The 15340-nt window shown below is 42.0% G+C and overlaps 1 protein-coding gene across 3 annotated transcripts in view; it reads left to right on the top strand.

The window, feature by feature from the left end:
• The window catches only part of FANCD2 (FA complementation group D2), a 340198-nt gene that overhangs the window by 264236 nt on the left and 60622 nt on the right, over window positions 1-15340 (top strand). The gene's annotated exons all lie outside the window — the stretch shown is intronic.

Raw genomic sequence — 15340 nt, 5'->3', positions numbered from 1 at the left:
TGGAAAACTGTGCTTCAAGCCTTATGCTGCATATCAGCAGAAAGATCAAGATCGAGGACTGCATCAGTGGCACAGCTGCACCCCCAGCAAATGATGCTACCCACAGCCATGTGCTGCATATGAAAGAAGATGATGAAGATAGAGATACTCTTCTTCTCTATGGGCTGGCATGTCCACATCACATCTGCCTCTTCTTAATTCTGTGGAACCTGAAACCATCATTGGGATCTCCCTCAATGAGGCAGAAGTCCAAGGTCTAATGCTCTTGTATCCTAGATTTATGGTCTCTCTGGTTGCCTTAGTCAATTGTTAAGTTACCAGAGGTCCATCGGCGGGGGAAATACAGTCAATTGTGCTTCCCCGCTGATGGACCTCTGGTAACTTGTACCTGTTGCTGCGTTTGAGCCTGGGGAGTAACTGCTGAAATCTATCGATCCGGGTTCTTCCCGACATCTTTGTTCTGGTTCCTTTCACATTTCTTTCTACTTTTTCACATTTCTCTTTATTCGTTCTAATTCTTGTTTTTCTTTATTTCTCTCTTTCTTTATCTCTGCCTAAGAAGTGAATTATTGTAGAAAATGTTCTGTAAGGCTCACGGCTGCACCTGGAGAGGTTTGAAGGTTGTGGAGTAGCGGCTGAAACCCAAATCCTATTCCCCTTGCTCTTTTCTTATTCGGGTTCCTTCTGATGACTCCAATGCAGTATTTGATTTTCTATTTGTTTGCTACAACCTTTCCTCCAGTCATGCTCCCTGTGCTCCTTCAGCCATCTGGCCAACCCCTAGCCCCTCCATAACCCACACATTCTTGCATTAAGCTCTCCTGGCTAAATTCCCATTATCCAGAGTTACTGAATACCTCCACTCTTTTGTTCTTCTTTCTCCTCATTGTGGAACTGCCTTCATGAAGCTCTTCCATCACACTCTTCCCTCCAGGGTTTCAAGTTAGCAGTGCTCCACTATATCACGTCATTCCCTATATGTACATGCATTTCTTTCCGACCCCCTTTATTCCTTCCAACTGAGCCCTTTTGCGTGCTGGTTGCTGTTTCCTTCCCTGTTCTCTCTCCTTTTTTCCTGTTCATTTATTCACTTGCTAGTTGTGCAATTTTTCTGTCATTATGTCAGCCTTTTTCCCACTGTAACCTCACTCTTCACTGAGCCTATAACTTGGATATGCATGTTTACAAAAAGTTTGCGACCTTATACTATTCTGGATTATTTAAGGTTGAGCATCGTTGCATCTTCAAATTTTTAGTCAAAGAAGCTTCCAGCTCAAACAAAATCCACAAATGCATTCGGGCCGTGTTTGGTGAAGGTGCATGATCATATTCTGTTATTCCAAAATGGGTGGTTCACTTGTAAAGTGTAAAGTGTAAAGGTCATTCTCTTGAAGATTATCCCAGGTCAGGACTCCCGGCTAGTGTGATTGACCCACGAACTGTGGTTAAGGTCGAGGTAGTAATCATGGTGGATTAAGGCATTAATGTTGAAAAAGTATCCACAGAATGTAGAATTTCTCAAGGCAGCATTTTCATTATTATCCTTAAACAATTGTTTAAGTCCAAGGACTCGGAAAGATATGGTCAACTACTTCTTCTTCATTCTCATGCAGCACAATCCTATGGGTTAGCATCATTGGCTGAGGGAGCGACTGTGCCGCTGATACAATTCCCTCTGCTGGTCAGGACAGGAATTTGGAATTTGGCCGTGCTATCGGCGATGGCTCGCCTAATCTTCATGCAGGACACCATTGGATCTTTAACGTCCACCAACAAATGCTGGCGTCCATATTTAACGTCCATACGAGGGACGGCACATCCATTCATGAATCACCTGCCTGTGAAACACCGTGATAACAGTTTATAGTTGGGTCGGGATTCAAACCCAGGTTAGGCAGCTTAGAGGCGAGTGTGCATACCTCTCGGCCATCCTGTCAGCCCATTGGTCGACTAAAACCTCAATACTGGCCATCTACACCAGTGGTTCCCAATTTGTTTTGTTCATGACCCAAAATTTGAAATCAAATTTTTCTTGCAACCCAAATGGTACCGGTACCTGCTTGGTACCAGTATCTACGATAAATATTGTCAGAGAACATGATTTCGACATGAAAAACCCCTCCCAAAAACTGGGATTTTGAGGGAGGGGATTTCAATTTCAGATTGTGACCCTTTGTTTGAAAAACCATGATCTACACTACACCAACGGCTGGCATCACGTCACGAGCTTCTTGAACTGTTTAATGCAGATCTAGCTGATATCACGTGTCTCGCAACTGGTGACTAAATTTGGTTTCACCACTGGGAAGCTGAAACCAAATTGGAATCTATGAAATGGAAGCACAAGAGATCACCGTCACCGAAGAAATCTGCACTCCACAAACCCCCAATGGGCAATACGATGGCCTAAATTTTCTGCGACCCTATTGAGGGAATCCTGCTGATCAACTGTATGTCTCACAAAACTACAATCGCATGTTAATGCTATACCGGCCTAATGAAAAATATTTTATCAGGTGCTGAGGAATGTTGACCAAATAATGAATATAATCCTTTAGCACATTGCATCCGTGCACAAGGTCCCTGTTGCGCAGACCACCATTCATTATTGTAGCTTCGAGCATCTGTTATCTTTTGTGGCATTTGAAGTCCCACCTGCACAGCCGTCGATTCAACAATGGTAAGGAAGTGCCTGAAGCAATGGAAAATGGCTTGGAGGAGCAATCTGAAAACCTCTATTTTACCGCCATAACAGTTTGAAGGACAAATGGAGCAAATGCATTGAAGCCAAGGGACACTGCTAGTAAACATTATTAAAACAAAGGTCTGCCTGTCTTGGACTATTGTGAGTATCTCATTGGAGAACATTTCAAAATTCCCTTGTAAATACTTTTTTTCCTGAGTGTTTTATTGGTATTCGTTTTTATTTTCTGTTGTTTTATTAAAGCACTTGTTTTATCCTTTTAACACAATTATTATCCAATGCCCCGCACAGAAGGAGACAGGGTTTTTCCACTTCTGTGCAGGTGGCTGTCTGTCTGTCTGTCTGTCTGTCTGTCCAGGCCATAACTTTTTACCATTTGAGCTTTGTCATCAAGTTTTCAACAAAGCTTTATTATGAAAATCTGGAGAAATTTTTTTGGTCAAAAGGTCAAAGGTCAGCATCACATAAAATCGTCAATTTTCGTCCGATTGACCTGAAATTTCAAGAATTTGCATATTGGGTCACTGAATTGGATCACCAATCCAAAGCTTGAAGCTGATTGTTTTTTTATTTTCTTTTAGATCCAAAGGTCAAGGTTGCATCCAATCAATTTTTACCCCATTGCCTTGAATTCTGAGCAGGGTTTGCATATTGGGTCACTGAAGCCTATTGCTTTTGAGGTCAAAAGGTCTTGGTCAACCAAAATCGTAAGAAAAAAAATTCTAGCTGTTTTCATCATGTTTAGCACACGGAAGAAGTCTGAATACAAAACGGATGCAGGTAGGTGGCTTTGCATTTTCAGTCGCTTTCTAGTTTCAATTTTAATGCTGGCTTATTTTTTTTAATGGTGGATTCGGAGTGTACTTTTCAGCTCATCTGGAACGAAGTTCAGGGGAGCTTATGCGATAGTGCGTCGTCCGTCTGTCCATCCGTCCGTAAACACTTGAAACTTCTTCTCCAAACCGCTGATGGGATTGTGACCAAATTTGGCACAAATTGTATTTGTTGTGTTGTGACTAAAGTTTGTTCACGACATTTAAAAAAATCGCGGTCTAAGGGGGTTTACTGGGGGTCAAAGTGGATCCAGGTTTGACTTGACCCCCCCCAAAATAGGAGTTTGCTTTTTCCTCTGAAACTACACACACTATTTCGATGAAACTTGACCACAACCTTCATCACCGGTGATGTACCGAAGATTGTTCACGGCACTAAGAAAATCGAAGTCTGAGGGGATCTAAGGGGGGTCAAAGTGGGTCCAGGTTTGATCTGCCAAAATTAATATTTGCTTTCTTCTCTAAAACTACACACACGTCACACAATTTCGATGAAACTTGACCACAACCTTCACCACCCATGATGTACCAAAGTTTGTTCACTGCATTAAAAAAAAACTGCCCTTTTGGGGGTCTACGGGTTTATATTGGATTTGTATTTGGGGGGTTGCCCCCCAAAATAGGCATTTGCTTTCTTCTAAGAAACTACGCATGCAATTCTGATGAAACATGACCACGACCTTAATCAGCAGTGTTGTACCAAAGTTTTTTCCTGGCATTTAAAAAATCGGGTCTATGGTGGTCTATGTTGGGGGAGGAGGGAGGGGGTTGGGGGGGGGGATTTAGGTATTTTGGCACCCCAAAAATATGTATTTGGTTTTTTCTCAGAACCTACACACAGTTTTGATGAAACTTCACCACAACCTTCATCATCCGTGATGTCGCTATTTTTTGTTAGTTTAAAGTCTTATGATTATGTTAGTATGACTCTACAGTTAGTAGAGTACTGCGCTGACATACTGCGCTGTCTTCTAGCAACCATTGAAATTGGTTTAAAATACCTTTAGTCAGTGCAGTATATTTATTGTTTATTCTACCAGGTGAGCACCAGGGGTGTTACCCCTATGTTTGATACTCTTTTCTGAGTGCACCTCAAAATACACCTCAGTATCATAATCAAATATAATGTAATTGTTTGGCAATCTTAAGAACCAGAATGCTTCCATTGTCCAAAATGCCTCCAAAAATATCATTAATATTCATGGCATGAAAAAATATACTCTTTCACTATGATGTGGCATTTTCAACAATAAGTGCAGAAAAAGGTCAGCTCTCTGGGCACGATTGGGCTGAAAGCTTTCTTGCTCATGTTTAATGGCGCCTCACATCGTGGTGCTTCGAGTTGTTTTTAGGCGATGGTTGAGCCAGAAGGTGATGTAATGCATGTGACGAGAGAATGAAGGTTTGTATCGCTTCAAATGATTTATGGCCATTGAGAGCGATGGTTGACAGAGCATATCATCATGCTGTTGAGAGCACATTGTTGGTGTCCTAACCTGCGATGATGTCAGCTGTTCCTGCTCTCTTTGAGTGGCTAGATGTTTCAGGTGTAAGACCTTCAAATCTGTGGCAAGGTATTTCTGGTATCAGATCTTCAAATCAGGACTTTGTTTGCCTTTTGAAGAAATTCTGCCAACTTTATATTAATTTCTTTGTCATCCTCTAACTTCCTGAGAACATATAAACATGTTTCAAATGTTGGTACTGTATTTAATGTTTTAAATATTCAGACATAGACCTGCCCCACAAAAATCACCTTGCTGTGACTCTTGTGCTTAAGGACATGTGACAAATGATATTACCTTTGCACTTACTTTCTGGGTTGTCAACATAAGCACATGGTACAAAGATGATGAGAAAATCTTATGATGTATCAAACGTTTGTTACAACTTGCATTTTATATTATCACACACACCTCTGCAGTTTGCAACATCCCGAGGGTGTAGCTCTCATAACTTTGGGAACTCCCCCACTCCCTTCAATCCTACTCCTCCCTCCAGGTCTTTAAAACAGCTGTCCACCACCATCTCTTATCTTCCCCCATCCAAAACCTTGATCTTTTCTACCCCTGCTAATTCACCCCAGATACACTTTTTTTTTTGGAAATTCCAACTTCTTTCCTGGAAGTCCTTGCAGTGTTCATATGTTTTATACCTCTCCCACCTCCCCCCAAGCCCTCCCCCTCCCACATTTCTCCCGATGTCCCTGCTCTCAAATGTTGTGTTTGTGTCCTTCCCCCTCTCTCCCCATCTTGTCTACCGCTCCCCTTATTTTTTGTGTTTTATGTGTCGGTTTGACTTTTTGAGTGATTAATGTTAGCTCTTTCACGAGCCTCGATCTTGTATACTAAACAAAAATAATAATAATAATAATCAGACTGCCAGGCCACTTGAGCAGATGACTGTTCTTGTAATCTCACAAATGGTTTAAGATGGAACCTAAGTGCACCATGTACGTAAACGAACAGCACCAATTCAAAAGCCTCGTAAACCGTGTATTGGATGCATAAATCGGGTGGATGCATGGCAGATACCTTAGATTGGTCAGGACCCTCGCAAAAAGTGCTGGTGTAGCACTTGGGTTCATGGTTACCATTCCAATCGTCATGGTTACCATCCTAGTCATCTTCTTTCATATGCAGCAAAAGGCTGCGGGGTAGAATCATAGGCTGAGGCTGTGGATGTGCTGCTGATTCAATGCCCTCTGTTGGTTATGGGAGGAATTTGGAATATGACCATGGTGCTGGTGATAGCTTGCCAACTTTTCACCGTGGGACACCGTGGGATCTTTAATGTCCACCAACTAATCCCGGCAGATGGGATGCCTTTTTAACATCCATCCGAGAGACGGCACACACATTTATGAATCAGCATCTGTGAAACACGAGATGACAGTTTATAGCTGGGTCAGGATTCAAATCCAGGCTAGACAGCTTAGAGGCCATTGTGTATACCTCTCGGCCATCGTGTCAGCCCTCAATTCCAGCGAAGGGGTGATATTTGCTATAAGACTACATGGAACAGCCTGCCACTCCGCTCCATATTGATGAAGACCTGTTATCTAGAAATGCATCCGGGATCTTTTCCCGTCCCAAAGTGTAGTCTGGTTTTGCTGAAAAGGGCTTCTAAAGCCTATGGAGGTTGGCCAATGCTGTAGTAGCAGTGCAGCATTGATACTGATTTTAGCAGTGGAAGGTTCTGTCTTTCAGAGACTGCAACAGAAGCCAGAAGTTCCATTTTAATTGCAAAATGTTATTTATTGGCTAAAATTCAAAATCATTGTAAGCTATGTAATGGATGACTAAACAGGATGGATGCATGCTGGGCACCCCCTATTGGTCAGGACTCATACAGCAAGTGCAGGTGTGATGGGTTTATGGTCACCTTTTCAGTGAAGAGGTGCTGTTTGATTCTTTTTTTGTTTGTTTTTATATTCTTTTAATTAAATAAAAAAGATTCTGTTATCTTCTTGGTAATCGATATTATCTTATTGATAAACTACACTGTCAGGTACTGTATGTCGACTGTAGATTTGACGTAAAATGTAAATACCTCTGTCCTTCGATATTTCATGGACACTACTCTCAGCTTTGCCTTTGCTTTCGGGAATGGCATTGGCGGAGGAGTAACATTGGTGGGGTAACATCTGGAATGGCATCAGAAAGAAGTCTGATCTGTCCTCCAGAATTGTCATATATAACTACAGCTTTGTTGAATCTCGTTCATAATGGACTCTGCTATAAGCCGTATCAATATTACACTTCTCAGATACATTAACTCTTTTGTGTCGATTTTGCTGTATCCCAATTTTAATTTGCTCACAAGGCAGGTCCTCCGGTTTGGGCTATTTTCCCATTTGTCAAAAATTTATTTGTCAAAAATGCTACGTTTTAATGAAGTAGCTCACTTTATCAATAAATAGACTACTGTTATACATCTAATATGTAAAGCTCTTTCTTAACCACTCCCTCATTCGCTCATAAATGTTTCGTACTTTATAGCTTTGGTAGAAAGCTGATATCTGGAATATTGATGTACCTCGAACCCACAATTACAGAAAAAGAAATCACTAAATTGTCTGTAAATATCCAAAACAAAAATATCCATAAACACATGTCGGTCAATGGAGCCTCGCTTCCACTCATGAAGTGGCACGTTACCAAAGACATTGGCTATTTTTTAATAACTTAGGTAGCTAATAGCTTAGGTTTTTTTTCGGGTTAGGTATCTGGAACTAAACCTATTTTTTCCATAAGACTTAACTAATTAATGTTTGCGAATTGCATGCTTACTCGGTTGCCAAGAAGGTCCCAGGGCTTGAATTCTAGTGTACTTGAACTTGAATAAAGCTGATGGCAATAATATGGAGGGTTTGTCACTATACGTCTATGACACCACCATGATTACGATCATATGATGTCACAGGCCCCACCGCTATGCGGTAAGATGATGGGGAAACAAACAGGCGCACAGCTCTTAGAAATAACAATTTATTGAGATGAGACAACATGAAGGGATGGATCTCTGGGACGACATACAAACAGAATTGTACAACACTAGTGGGGTCACCCGTGGGAATCCCACGGGCATGGAGGTGTATTGTTGCGATCGGTGCAGCCATTTTTTCGGTACCCAGGACAATAACGTTAGGCGGGAGTCCAAACCTGAAAATGCTGGAGACCAAAACTGAAATTGGAAAAACAATATAGCCTATTTTACTCCGGGTGTCCCAGGATTACCCACCCAAAATTTCGTTGCGATCGGTTCAGCCGTTTTTTCGGTACCTGGGAACGGACGAACGGATGGGCAGACAGACAGACAGACGGACATTTGGTGAATTGTAGTAAGATATTGGTACATGGAATGGGTGGGAGGTCCATAGGTTGTCTTAAAAATAGTATGGACCGTGTGATCGAGTTGATAAGATCTCCTTGTAACAGGTGGTTGTCTGGAAGTAAGCCGTATTGTAAAATGTATACTTAGGAGACAGAGAGTGTTTACTTTAAGACTGTATAAAGTAAGATTATCTCATGTACAGGTGAGGCAAGGTGAGGATCTGAGCACAAAGACAGAAGAAAAAGTGCTAGATGCACTTTTCAATGAACATTATGAACTGTTTGGCCCGTGCACTGCACGTCATCATGGTGAAGTCAGCTCTACAGTCTCTACAGTCCTGAAGAGTTTGTGCCTTATGCTGGGAGGAGTGGGTTCAATTTTGGTAGTGTCTATTTTTGACAAATCTTTCCCTAATCCTGTCAATCAACAGTTCTCATCCCAAATTTTACCCCCTACACAAAAAACAACCAGTGTCCCACATAGACAAGTAAAAATTTGAGAATTTTCGAATAGTGTAGGCATTTTGTGTTAAATGTGATTAAACAAGTTTTTTAGGATAATTCGAGGGTGCTGAATTCAAAAATGCTGTTTAACCGGTTCAATTTTGGAGTCTTAACCTTCAAATTGTAAAAAACAAAATGCCCGCCATTTTCAGCATATTTTTTGCCATAACTTGAATTTTAAGCAACATAGAAGGCTCAAAATAGTGGCAATACCCATGTTTGTGATACTGAGGATTCCAAATTTACTGTTACCTAAGTTGTAACTAGTTTGGTTTCGCCGCCATGTTGAATTCCAAGATGGCCGCCATATTTTTGGTAATTTCTGGGGTGTATTTTTTTATGTACATCACTTTCACTGGTCAAATGCGCTTTTAATTTCTTTAGAACAAAAAAATGATATTAAATCATTTCTAAAGTGCATTTAAAAAAGGGGTGAAGTTCCAAAATGGCTGCCTTTTAGTAATTATACTTTATAAATACCGTATAGCTCAATATTGGCATTCTCAAATGTTTACCTGTCTATCTTAGTCTGTTCTGTTTCTGCATTCTAGTTGTCTGTTGTATGCACAATGCACATGCACATCCTCCTGTGCATGTTAGCCCAGCTTTTCTGCAGCTGCAACGGCCATTTATACATCCTTTGGTACATCCGCATGTTACTATCTCGCGACACGCCTTAGGAATTGGAGATAGCGTCATCAACTTCGGCACCAAGTTCCCATCGATGTATGTCCATCCCATGTCTGTTACTTGGGGGAGTACTGGAGTAGCGATGGTTGCGCGCTTCCAAATAAAAGCCTGGTAATGTGCGCGCCTTATGTGTAGTCTCACTGCATCTGATGTTGGTGGCAGAGTCTCCTGTGGACAACCCTTAGAGAAGAGTATTACACGTGCCTTGTCGCATCTGTCCACATCATCGGGTACCTTGTAAAGACGGCATATGAACTTTTCTGCATCGTTGATTACTTCTTCAGTGATATCTTCTGTGCCTAGATCTGTCAACAATTGGCTGTGTGTTTGAAACACCTTCCAGGCTGTCTTTTTGCCGTGGCCAGCAAGCTGTGACACACTGTCACAACCAGTAATTGCATGGAATGGCAGCAACGCTTCCACTTGGCAAGGTGGCAGTTTCTGGTGGAGTTTGTGGATGGGAATGTATTTTGGCTTCTTAAGAGTTCCTGCCTTCATCCACAGCTGAGTGCATGGCATCTTATCAAAATGAGCAGCTAACAAGACCAGCACGTCAGTGTCATGCACTAAAACCACCACTGTTTCAGCATTTGTGTCGACGCAATGAAGAACAAGTCGTGTGTCCGCCTCCTCATGGTTGGCCTGTAGGGATGATGTGTCCATCTCTGGATCTGAAGATTTCACGTCTGTGATCTGTGCAAATCCTCCAGCCACTACAAGTGTTGTGGGTGCAATAGACACCGCATTTGTCATGAGCTGCTGAGAAAGAAACTCTGCTAGATTTGCCTTATTCTCTCCAAGTGAGAGAAAGTTGGTCCATTTGTCTGGTAGCGGAACGTTTTGGTTTTCTATTACCCGACGTATTGGTCGAGAGGCCCGGGTACGTTTCATTCTGGTTCCAGTCTTGATGGAATCCTGCTGGTATCGGTCGAAAGTTACGTCAACTCTCTCAAATTTTTTCCCCATGGCAAACACTGAATTCACAAACGCATCTGCATATTCACCAAATGTGGTTATTCCGCTGGGCTTTCCAAGAGCCATCACCAGTGCTTGACCATCAATTACTAAGCAAGTACTTCCATTTAATGTCACTTCTTCTGGGGTTGAGACATCTTGAATCAAATCATTTGCCAGTCGAGATTTACCGCTACTGCCTGTATGTAGACTCCCATTCATGGCAGCAAGTGAAATTGGCACAGGCATAAGCTCATGCTGCAGAATCAGGTCCAGGTTTATCACACGCCCTGCTTTGGAAGCTGTCACAAGTCGCTGTAGAATGTTTCTATCTGCCTTGATGGTCGTTTCTTTGCCTTTGCTTTCTTTGCAGTCTACAGCATACAGAGACGAGAAAGTCTGTGCTTTGTTCCTATGTAAAGCGGCATTGAAATTGATATGACATGTGCCATAAGGAGGCTGAAGAAGGCGCTGATCAACAAACTCATCCAGCTGCACCTGTCCAAGTTTTTCTGCATTAAGCAAAGAATGTTGAATGCTCTCCGATGCCAAATGCCATCTTGGAATTCAACATGGCGGCGAAACCAAACTAGTTACAACTTAGGTAACAGTAAATTTGGAATCCTCAGTATCACAAACATGGGTATTGCCACTATTTTGAGTCTTCTATGTTGCTTAAAATTCAAGTTATGGCAAAAAATATGCTGAAAATGGCGGGCATTTTGTTTTTTACAATTTGAAGGTTAAGACTCCAAAATTGAACCGGTTAAGCAGCATTTTTGAATTCAGCACCCTCGAATTATCCTAAAAAACTTGTTTAACCACTTTTAACACGAAATGCTTCCAACATTTTATATAAGCACAAATTCTCAAATTTTTACTTGTATAACAACCAATAGTCAGGTCAAAATACAGTTTAACCCCCAAACAATTGCTACAAAAGGTTTCTCAACTGATTCTGGTAGGGTTTAGCGTACGTTATAACATACTAAAAGTTTACCAAAGTAGGACCCCCGGAAAAGTGTTTTTTTCAAGATGGCGTCCAAGATGGCCGCCGAAACCTCTTAATGATCATAACTATGTAACTATCAACTCAAATTTGATGATCTTGGTGTCTATCCCTAGGTTTTTGGGGGCAAGGAACACATTAAGACCATTAAAAATGAAAGTGGGCCATTATATGTAACACAAAAATCCAATATGGCGTCAATAATGGCCGCCAACACCTCCAAATGACCGCAAGTCCATAACTATTGACTCAAATTTAATGATCTTGATGTCTATCCCCAGGTTTTTGGGGGCAAGGAACACATTAAGACAACTTTGGATATTACTGAGCTGTTGAATCATTATGAAATTGAACTCATGACCTTCAGCTGTCACCTAATGCACAAACACCTTTGTCCATAGAATAAGTTTCAGAGCGTTCAGTTTTGAGTGTCATCCTCCTCCTCAGTATCGACCTCTTGAGTGTTGTTTGGATTGTCACAGTTTTCAGTTTGGCAAGGGCCACATGCAGCAGTGCAGCGGAGTCCATAGCGTCTGCAGCTGCATCGAGAGGATTTGCATCCCCCCAAACAGTTGCAATGGATAATTTTCAAGAGTTCGTCAGGCGCAGCATTGTTTTGGGTCATAATTGGAATTAACTGATCATTTTCCTGTTTCCATCCCCATTCAGTTGGGTTCATTTCATTTGCCATCCCCATCCATACCATAATTTGAAAGTACACACGTTGGCTATGGAATATTGTTGCAGGTGATGTTGGGGGGAGCCGTTCAGAAGTGACAAATGCTTGAGCAGTTGCCACTTTTTTGGTGAAAATGATATGGCGCAGTGATGATAGCGTATCATTAGACTTGCCACCAAAGAGATCAACCATCAGGTCTTTGCCAAGATCTGATATGTCCTCTTGAGATTTGTTTTGAAGGATGAATGCACTAGCACAGGACTTCATGACAGGATCAGATTTCACTAATTTCCGGAAGGCTGACTTTTTTCCGATGCCGAAAATCCTTGAAGTAGAATCACATCCTGAGTAGGCATGTACAAAGAGCAACTCATTGCACACATCGTCTCCTAAAGTTTCTTTCAACAGGTTAATGTTATACACTCTGTGTTCTTTTGACTGCTTGTTTGCATCAGAACGGAAGTAGATGATCTCATTGTCTGTTCTGGAGTAATGAAGGAGCAAGATCAGCAAATCTGTATCCTCACCGAGCAACGTTGTGGTGCAATGACGGGATCGTTCAACAGTTGCCTTAACGATATCAACGTCTGCATCCCCTGGTGACTGAATGACATGGCATCCCCTTTTAGTTAGTGCTGTGCTGATGAGAGCAATCATGTCTGCCTTGTTTTTGTCACGAGACAAAAAGTCGTCCTTTTTGCCTGCAAACTCTGTTTCTGCAGTGAAACTAACAATAGGGTGCAGGTTTTTTCCTCGTCTCTGATGTGTGTTGTCTTTTATGGAGGGACCTTCACCATAGCCATCGAACACCACTGTCGCTTGTCCGTAATGTCTCACAGTGAAGTCTGCATAAGACTCAGCTATTGCATTATATGAGTCGCCTTTGTTCCACGGTAAACGATGGAGCAAAGAGCCACCATCAAGCACGTAACAATCTGTTTTGGGAATAGAGTTCATCACAGCCTCACTTGATAAGTCCGCAGCATGGTCTCGAATTGCCTGAGCAAGCTGAGGTTTGTCTGCTTTTCGAAGAATGTTCCTGGTCTCAAAGAGGGCTGGAGGGTAGGGGCTTAGTTCATACGTCAAAACCTCTTCAAGGGAAAGATCTCCTGACCTTGACACCAGAAGGAAACGCTGGAACAGAAGGGCAGGATCAATGGTACGATCAGGAGCAATCTTCACAGCAGAGATATTCCCAAGGGTTTTGGCTCTGTCTTTCCGCTTGAATTTGTAAGTAAATGCCGACTTTCCGATTATATCTTCAATGATCTTGTTTCCAACCGATTCAAAGTCATGTACATTCACATCTGGCCCAGCCACTATCCCGTTGACAATGTTTCTCAGAGTAGGATCAAATGTGAAGGGTGAGCAGGCTGCAAGCTTTATCCGAATTTTCTCGAGATCAGATGCATCTCTTTTGATGCGCGCCTCAGTTGAGTCTTTGTGTTGCGGACTTGTAGTATAGGTTAGGTTTGTGAAATCCTGCATCGCAATGTTGTACTCGGATGTTACAGGTGCAGATAAGGTCCAAAGGTTTCGCATGTCCTCGGTCATCCCACTGCCGCGAGTTAGACCACCAGTGCTCTTCAGAGACCTCATCAACGTTTGTTCGATGACGAGATCACTACTATGACAGCTCGTGGGCAATGACAGCTCGTGGGCGAACTGCCTGAATTATGGCATGACCAACTGCCGCAACCTTGCGTCTTGTGTCTTTCCCAACGAACAATGTTTCCAGTGCTGTCCGCAGACTAGTCGGAATGAACGATAGGGCTGAATCAAGTTTTAAATCATCACTACTTGGATACTGATTCGTCACGGTAGAAACCTGAGATTTTATATCACTTCTGATTAACCTAGCAGCTGTTTCAATAATAGCGCGTTTTTGGGACTTTTCATCGCCTTCCTGACACGTTTGCTTGTAGTATGATCTCAGAATCTGCGACGTTTGTTCTCTCATCGTAACAATATCGTCCAAGCCTTCTCTTTCACCAAAAAAAATTGAGTCCTTAAAGCGTTCTTTAAGATGCTTTTTCAAACTGTAATTGTCATACGGTTCCAAATCAGGATTACAAAGATACCCTTTCATTATGAGGCTCAAAGATGTAACAGTTAGTTGTTCCTCACTGTTCAGTTCTAGGTAAGCACACATTTTCTGAAATGCTTCATACTTATCTTCATCTTTAGGACGACCACACTTTCTGCGCTTGGCTTCGGGGGCTTTCTGGAACTCTAAAGGCACAGACTTGAAGGACCGGAAATTTCCACTGCACGAATGATGATAAAGTCCGTCTGCTGCATGTAAATCTCGTAAATAGTATTCAATCCGACCCTTTACACTTTACAGTATGTCCCCAATCATCTGAACGGGATTCACAGACCTCCACAATTGTCTCCACAAATTTGTCAGTCCGTACCCAGCTAAAGTGTCCCTTGTCCAAATCAATTGTACATCCACAGAATACGCAATCCTTTTCACTGTCAAAACCTCCACTTGATTGTCTTGTGGTTCTCTTTGGTGGCACAGAACCACTACTTTTCTTTGCAACATGGCTTTTAATGTTTTTATCATTTATGTACTGTTGACGACAGCTTTTATGCACTTTAGTACTGGCTTCAACTACAAGATCGTCCTGCCGCTTTACACTGGCTTCATTTATTCCCTTCGCCCCCTTCCACTGAATTGCAACCCAGTTATCACTGGAATCCTCGATCTCCTCCTTGTAGATTGGACAAAAAGCTTGACTGGCTGTGCTTGCACTCATTGTTGAATCATGTCTGAAAAAGAGAAAGATGAGAATTAGTTATTCAGTTAGATCCAATTCGACACATTCTTCAGGTCAATATATGGAAAATGCCCCCTCAACCTGTTAGATAATGGCCCACTTTCATTTTTAATGGTCTTAATGTGTTCCTTGCCCCCAAAAACCTAGGGATAGACACCAAGATCATCAAATTTGAGTTGATAGTTACATAGTTATGATCATTAAGAGGTTTCGGCGGCCATCTTGGACGCCATCTTGAAAAAAACACTTTTCCGGGGGTCCTCCTTTGGTAAACTTTTAGTATGTTATAAAGTACACTAAACCCTACCAGAATCAGTTGAGAAACCTTTTGTAGCAATTTTTTGGG

This window comes from Myxine glutinosa, chromosome 4, assembly GCF_964187855.1.
Source record: "Myxine glutinosa chromosome 4, kmMyxGlut1.1, whole genome shotgun sequence".
NCBI classification, from domain to species: domain Eukaryota; kingdom Metazoa; phylum Chordata; class Myxini; order Myxiniformes; family Myxinidae; genus Myxine; species Myxine glutinosa.
The sequence above is the reverse complement of the archived record's forward strand: the minus strand, read 5'-3'. Positions and strand labels throughout refer to the sequence as shown.